This window comes from Lichenostomus cassidix, chromosome Z, assembly GCF_008360975.1.
Source record: "Lichenostomus cassidix isolate B80296 chromosome Z, HeHo_3.0, whole genome shotgun sequence".
NCBI lineage: Eukaryota > Metazoa > Chordata > Aves > Passeriformes > Meliphagidae > Lichenostomus > Lichenostomus cassidix.
The window spans coordinates 28,879,049-28,886,906 of NC_139511.1; the positions used below are offsets into that span (position 1 = coordinate 28,879,049).

Genomic DNA, 7,858 nt, shown 5'->3' on the forward strand with positions numbered 1-7,858 from the left:
AGGCTGTGCCATCTATACTAGCCGAAGGTCTGGTCTTGGAGAAACAGCAGTTTACAGATTGCTTGGAGAAGCTCCAAGTTTTTTTCCCTCAGTCAGACTGCTTGTGGCCTCAACACTTTTCACTTCCTGAGGCACTGTGCCCTTTCTACCAGCACTGGCTGAGTAATCATAGTTATTTTGTCATCCCAAAAGACAGAAGGGAAAATGTTAATTTTCTACTCACAAACTAGGTCTCCTTAACCTTTCTTTCCTAACGGACCTGCAATGTGTAATAAGGAACTCACTGGCTAAGGACACTCACATTGGAAACCTCCTTCCTCATACTCATGAAAGGGTTTGCATGAAGCTCAGTGAGAACCAGCCTAGCAGAGCAGGTAATGTAGACTTTTGTGTAAGAAGTGTCTAAATTAATCTCACACTTAGGAGCAACATCTCCAGTTTGCCAGATCAAAGTGACCACTACCAGACATTTCCAGCCAAATCAGAAGCAATGCAACTAGAATGTGCAGGGCAAAGGTTGACAGCAAGAAATTGCTCATATTTTTTCCACTTTAACTTTTTGGCAGCCCTGAAGCAATCACAGTTTCTCCCACCATCAGGAATGTTGGGAAAAAAATTAAATTATTTCCAAAATCAAGTAACAGCTATAGTCCTTAGGTGGTCCTTGCAGATCTACGCTGGTTTCCATGGCAGTAACTGGTAAATATCTTCTTGAATAGATCACCAATCATACTCTCACACATAGACCTTAGCAATATAATTTCTCAATTGTAGGATTGATTATTCTGTTCGGATATTTCAAGATAGAACCAACTAAGAAAAAAAAACCCAAAGAAAAAGGTGGAGAGCCAATTTTCCTTTTCTAGGGAAAAGATAGGGATAAAATTGAAATAGGAAACTTTCACCACTCAATAACATCATCTGAGAACAGGATATTAGCTTACTGAGGACTTTCCAATTGTGAAAGTGAGGCGTTTGATACTTGAAAGCAGTGGCATATTCATTCAGAAGATGAAATACAAAAGTTCTGACTTATTACTGCTCTGAGTTATCTACAGTAGCAGTTTTTCACTGATCATATTGATTGTTACAAAAGGTTTTTGCAAAAGTACTAGGAAAAAAATTATTGTTCTTATAGGTAAAGGAAAAAAAATAACCACCTGGAATATACATAGCATTTTATAGCCAGTGCTCTAGAAGTAGAAACAAAAATTTAATATTCTTACAAGAACCTTCTATTTTTCTAGAAGAAATGTGTGAGAGGTTCTATGTAAAGTGACAATCATCTGAGGAAAGCTGGAGTACCATGTGTGATCCAGGATGTTGTTTTACAGCTTGCATTAAAACAGAGCAATATTGCAAAATTGATTTGGCTTATCCTTCTCAACGGTATTGACATTAAAAAAGGAACTGCACTGCAGGTTTTGTGCCAGAGTATGGGTGGTTTAAACAACATGTATCTCTCATTCCTAAGTGACTCATACTATTTCCTGTTTTCTGTAGAATACTGTATAGCTTGCAGGTCTGCCCTAAGTATCAATATGAAAAACCATGGATATTGTGCCACTTTCTATCCAGCTTTTTTCTTATAACTCAAGAGAGAATCTAAATATTTATTCAAAGGTAGAATATGAGCATCTGAGCACAAATGGAGATCCAGCACCATAAGCAGCAATCAGCTACCAAACCTCACTCAACTTATTACTTCTGTTGCTGCTCATAGCGAGAAAGTGGCAATGATGCCAAGTATCTGTATGCAAACAGATGTTTCTAATCAGCCTCATTCAGTCTCGTTTGCTACCTGTAATTTACAGTCTCTAATGCCACACTTGTTTCTATGCAAGTGTAACTCACTAAACAAGATTCATGAATAACTGCCAGGGGACCTTATTTTCCTTTTGTATTTTGGACAAAAGTACTGATAGCCCTCAGTCAGGCTATAAAGCCACTTCCTCTGCAAGTGGTGAGCAGACCAATCAGATTTATTCAGAGCAAGAGAAAACACTGACTCCTGGTGTAGGCAAGTTAACTAACAGTGCTGTGTTTTGCTGCAATTAGATAATCATGTAAATTCATGCAAAAAAGAGAAAGAGCTGTTTTGACCAGAGTCTGAATTTTGGGGAACATTTCTATGTTGCTCCTTGGAGCAACAGATCTAGTGCAAGAGCTTCTTGAAGACCCAACAGGTAAAGCTTCTTATGCTTGCTTTATGTTTCACTACACATTTCAGTTTCTTCTTTAGCTACTCTGATATGGCAGGAGGGTCTTTGCCTAACTTGTACTCAAAGAGAAAGAGCCCAGGTGTAAAAACAATCTGTACAGGGAGAACAGAGTGACCCAACAAGATGAAAATATCAAGTCAATTTTTTTGGTTGAAATAATGAAATGGTGCCCCAATGGAAATTATGGCCAGTTGAAATACATATATATCCTGGAATAAGACCAATCTGAAGCATCTGTAAAGAAGGACTCTATCTTGTGGATGGAAGTTGAGATAGTGGACAATAACCCAGGAAGGACCAAATTAAAAAAGAAATACCAAGATGACTGTTGATCATCATTACTCTCTGAAGACAGCTTGCTCCTGCATGCCAAAAGTACCCACAATAATGCCAACATCTAAAAGTCTCCATTTGTCTTAAAACTCAGTCCAACATATTGCATCTCTTGAACATCTAACCCATACTCTTCTGAAAACAAGAAAAAGTTCAAACCAGCACTACAGTCCTAAATAGGATTACCTCTTCTTTTTCAGAGGCTTTCTTCCTCTGAAAGACAGGCATTTAAATAGGTGGTGATGACAGTCATGTTTTTATGAGGCAGATAATGAAACAATGTGCAAAGATTACTATTTCTTCTCTACTAGAAAGCACAGGATTTATACAAGTAATGAGTGAAAGCAATTGCAAACTACTCAGTTTCCTAACGACTCAGTTCTCTAGCAAATGAATTCTGGGTCTGAAACTGTGTGCTCTCTAACAACTTGTTATTTCCAAAGTCTAAAATATACCTGATTTCCTTAATTTTCTTGCTAGAAGAATAGCCCTCTCTGTGACGTGGCCCAAAGAGAGAAGGTGGAGTGAATCATGAATCCCTGACTGAAAGATATCCTCTGGAGTTTCCCAGCTGACTTCCTGCAAGATCTGACTGTGGATTCAAATTCATTACTCTGAGCTATTGAGCAGAAGAACACTGGTCAGTTTAGCTAGCAGCGAACTGCCAGGCAATCATTAGACTCATGCAACACAAGACCACCCACACTAGAAAGAATTGCGCCTGGTGGAATTATTCCAGCAGAAGCACAAAGATGATCAGAGGGCTGGAGCACCTCCTCTATGAAGAAAGGCTGAGAGAGTTTCATTTGTTAGCCCTGGAGAAGAGATGTCTCCAGGGAGACCCTACAGAACCTTCTAGTACCTGAAAGCAGCCGACAGGAAAGCTGGAGAAGGGCTTTTTACAAGAACATGTAGTGACAGGACAAAGGAGAATGACTTCAAATTTAGAGAACAGGTTTAGCTCAGATATTATGAAGTAATTCTTTACCATGAGGGTGATGAGGCATTGCAACAGGTTGCCCAGAGATGTTGTGGATGCCCCACCTCTCTAAGTGCTCAAGGTAAAACTGGATGAGGCTTTGAGCAACCTGGTCTAGCGGGAGGTGTCCCTGCCCATGCCAGAGAGTTGGAACTAGGTGATTTTTAAGGGATTTCCAACCCAAACCATTCTATGATTCCACGAAATGCTGAGATTCCAGGGCCTGATGAAGAAAAACAGGCCCTATTTCAAAAAGCAGGTGCATTTTTGAGAAAAAGGATATTCAGATCCCATGGGGTCAAAGAAGGGATACAGAAGCTGGAAGCCTCTCCACCAGGTTATCAGTCCAGTGCTCAGGGCAGTCTGCAAGATTTCCTGCAAAGTCTCCACTCACTATATGTGCCAGCATCTGCTCCAGGGTTAGGAGCAGATTCTGGTCCTGCCTGTGGCACTGGATCTGCCCAGAGGTGTTTGTGACATGTTGCGTTTATGCCTGGTTTCAAACCCATGGTTTCCATGCTTTAGTTGTCACCCATTTATGGAGCACAGAGCAGTTGCTGCCAGAAGAAGGTGTTTTGCATCTCCTCTTCCATACAGCAAGATAGCAACGTGGTCTAGCAAGGTGCTTAGCCCCCAATTTGGGAGCAAAAAAAAAATCAAACCATTATTCTGTCAAGGCAAACACCAGCTATGGGAGTTAAAAGTGCCAACATTCAGGTTAGTACAGTTGGCAGATGGCTTACCCAGCTTTATAATGTCAGTGTGGTAGGTTTTGTATCTTTTTAAAAAGGGAGCAAACCTTGAGTTGTGTTTGGCTGATTGCTGTGTGCACATCTAGTGTTAAACAGCATAATGGCAGTGTCAATACAAGAACAATGGCAATTAGTTCATATCAATAGCTACTCATTTTCACTATTTTTGCATTAAGAATGTCAAAGGATGTAGAGAATCATACTATGCTGAACCTGCATTTTCAATTATCTAGAAGTGTTGCTGCATGCCTAGTCTGTGCATGCATTTGTTGCAGTTTTCTCTTGTGCTAAGACATTTCTGAAAATACTGCCATGTAGCCATTGACAGAGAAATACTTTAATATGCTAATGAAATTAATCAACTGTTTAAAATTTGAGTTAATATCCCATTTTCCCCTGGAATGCTGTTAGTTTAAGAAATGTTTCTATTAGTGAGGTGAAGAATGTATTTTGTAGTGAGTGTTAGGCTCAGGTAGAACTCTGCTCCAACCAGTAAGCTCCTCTCCTCTCTTTGCCATTTACTGTTGTATTCTGTGGTTCTGCATCCAACACACAAACCAGTTTTGGAAACAAATCTTCTAAGAACTGATCTCGTCTAACACTCAAAATTGGCAACTATTTGTTGCTTGAAGCAAACTTTCAGCCTACCAAGTACAGCTTGTAGACAAATTTGTGGTTTATTCCAGGCTTTGATTTGCTGATTGGTCATGTTTATCATAAACCACAAGGGGTTGTGAACTGCCATGCACTGAAGATCTTAATTTCTGTTACTACAGCATCCAAATAACAGGGTGGCTTCAAAAGCCTCCTGTAAGGTGTAACCCACAGTCTAAGGCATTTCTACTCCATTGGTGAAGAAAATGTAGCCCTAAAGGTTTGATTGGTGTAGGTAAAGTCTGACCACTGTAGAGGAATGTATATAATAGCTTTACACACTTCTATATATGTGTGCTCATGCTCAATAGTATTTCTGATTCAGCCTCCCATTTAGTACCCTTTCATTAACTGAACTCTGGACTCCCATGCAAGGAAAGCTGCAGCTCCACCAAAGGCACCCACAAGAGTTTTTAATGTGCTGAAGGCCCACACAGTGTTGTTCTGTAATCATTACCAGGTATAAAAAAATATTAGAAGCAGAAGCCAGAAACAGAAAGAAATGGGGGAAAGGCTGTACCTAGTACCAAGGGAAAGTGTATCAGCATAATCAACACTCATCCTTAGTAAGGAGTGTGTAGGTGATGGAGAGGGAATGCAAAATATTTTGCACAGCTTCCAGTGCCAGCTGAGCAGCTACATGAGAATGTCACTATGCTTCTTTGCCTCGAAGACATTCTCTGTTTCAATGAACTGTAAAAGTATCTCTGCTGATTTAGACAATGCAAATATTTTGTAGCTAATATTTTAAAGAGAACTGAGGTTTTATGTAACAGTGTTAAAAACAGACAAACATGCTGGCATGAGGTTTTTATTTTTTGTTTTGTTTTGTTTTGTTTTTTCAAGGGTAGGGGGTGAGGAAACCACCAATCGTGCCCAGAGCAGGTTCATCATATAAGATAAAGAAAGTAAATGGTCTATGAGAAAAAACCTCATTGCATGGGGACAGACAGGGCTGCAAAGTGCTTCTGCAAAGAGCCCAAGAAAAGGTCAGTGGTGAGCAGATCACACTTCTAATGGTAATTCATGGGGGTAGATAGTGATAGCACAAGTGGAAATGGTTTAACCTTTAGGGGGAAAAAAAAGGTGTGTGGGGGATATTTAGATTAGATGGTAGGAAGAAATTCTTTATTCAGAGGGTTGTGTGGTGCTGGAACAGATTGCCTGGAAAAGTCATGGATGCCCCAGTCCCAAAGCCAGGGTGGATGTGGCCCTGAGCATCCTAACCTAGTGGATGGCATTGCTGCCCATGGCAGACAGGGCTGGAACTAGATCTTCTTTAACGTCCCTCCAAGCCACACCACTATGATTCCATGAAAATCCTGAGGCTGGCAGAGACCAGCTCCCAAATTTTAGCACTGTTTATTTCTGCAGGATTTTGTCATTAATAGTTTAAGCATGCCTTGAATTTTCGATCTGTTTAAAGACATGAAATTTGTTAATTAACATTATTAATTCCATTTGTCAGAGCCCCTTAAAGCATGATTTTTGGAGATGGTAAACATTTAACTGCATTTTGCTGAATGGATGTTCTATACAGATTTATAAAATACTGAAAACTAATAGATAACCATGAAAAGAAGTAGTAGAAAGTTACTTTTTTTACTTTGAAAGTGCCATTTTCACAAAATCTTGTGAGATTCCTGAAGGTCATTATTTTAATGCTGTGCATTCATCTAGCCAGTGTGATGAGCTCCTGCTCAAATCTCAGCTTGGCACATGACTGCCATTGGAGATCTGGGCCTTAATGTCTCTGGAGCAGGACTTTGATGCCTGAGTCATGCAGACTTTTCAACATTTCCAGCTAAATCTTTTACTTTTGAGAGAGGTAGACAGGCCTACAAAGGTCCCTCTTTGTCAATCCTGGGTAGGTAATTCCACTAGGTATATGGGGCTATTTGTGGAATTATTCCTTTAACACTCACTTTGAGCTGAACAGATTATTGTGCCACAAGTGCTAGAGTTCAGGGTCTCCTGCACACGAGAAAGAATTGAACTAACAATGCTGATGAAGATGTCAAGAGTGTGTGCCATTGTCCACCAGGAGAAGCAAGTGAAGATGCTACTTTGTAGTCTGGACCTGCATTTTTACCCAGGAAAACACCTTTGAAGTTGCTTGAAGAATCTGGGACCAGTGGTTTGCTAGAATGTCACTGTAGTTCCACAAACATCTGTAGATAACAGCCACAGTTACTGCTCAGAAATTTCAGAGCTGCATTAAAATTAGCAACATCAGAAAAAAAAGCATATATCTATGTCTTATGGCTCTTCTACTTTGTAAGCTCCCCACCTCACATACCACAGTGGAAACTTACTGTTGGCTGACTGTCATGGGCTAACCCTAGCAGGCAGCTAAACTCCACATCACTGCCCCCCTCCAGTGGGATGGGGAACACAATGAGAAGGCTTGAGGAAAAACCATGTATTGGGATAAGAACTGTTTAATAGGTGAAGCAAAATCTGCACGTGCAAGGTAAGAAAACCAAGGTATCCATTCACCACTTCCCATTAGCAGGCTTCAGGAAAACAGGGCTCCATCATGCATCTTTCATCTATAATCATCACCAATGTACAAAATATAAATTAAAACTTCCTTCATAAAACTTTTGCATCTATCTGGACTTCTTTTCTCCTCTAATGTTCAATCAACTAAAATGCAGTCCTGCTTCTGGTGCTTGGAAGGCTAATGAACTTGTTGTGTGAGGAGAGCTGGCCAATGACTTCCAGTTGCTCATTAGTAAATAAGAATTTGATATTGCTTGGCCTGAATGGAGCAAAGGAGAAGGAGGGGGAGTATGTAGTCTTCACTGCATTAATCAGCCCACATATTCAAAATAACGACTGTAACATTATTCACTCACATGGCTGATGTTCTTCTATGTGCTGAAAGCATGAAAAACATTAGTTCCTAGCATTAT

The 7,858-nt window shown here is 40.2% G+C and overlaps 1 long non-coding RNA gene across 2 annotated transcripts; it reads left to right on the forward strand.

The window, feature by feature from the left end:
- Nucleotides 1-4,009: 4,009 nt before the first annotated feature.
- On the forward strand, nucleotides 4,010-7,580 carry LOC146424607 (uncharacterized). 2 transcript variants are annotated; one of them, XR_014846981.1, is made up of 3 exons: nucleotides 4,010-4,251; nucleotides 5,787-5,929; nucleotides 6,985-7,580. It is a non-coding gene; the product is annotated as an uncharacterized LOC146424607 (long non-coding RNA). The 2 variants fall into 2 exon arrangements; XR_014846980.1 differs by having other exon boundaries at nucleotides 5,792-5,929.
- The last annotated feature ends 278 nt before the right edge of the window (nucleotides 7,581-7,858 follow it).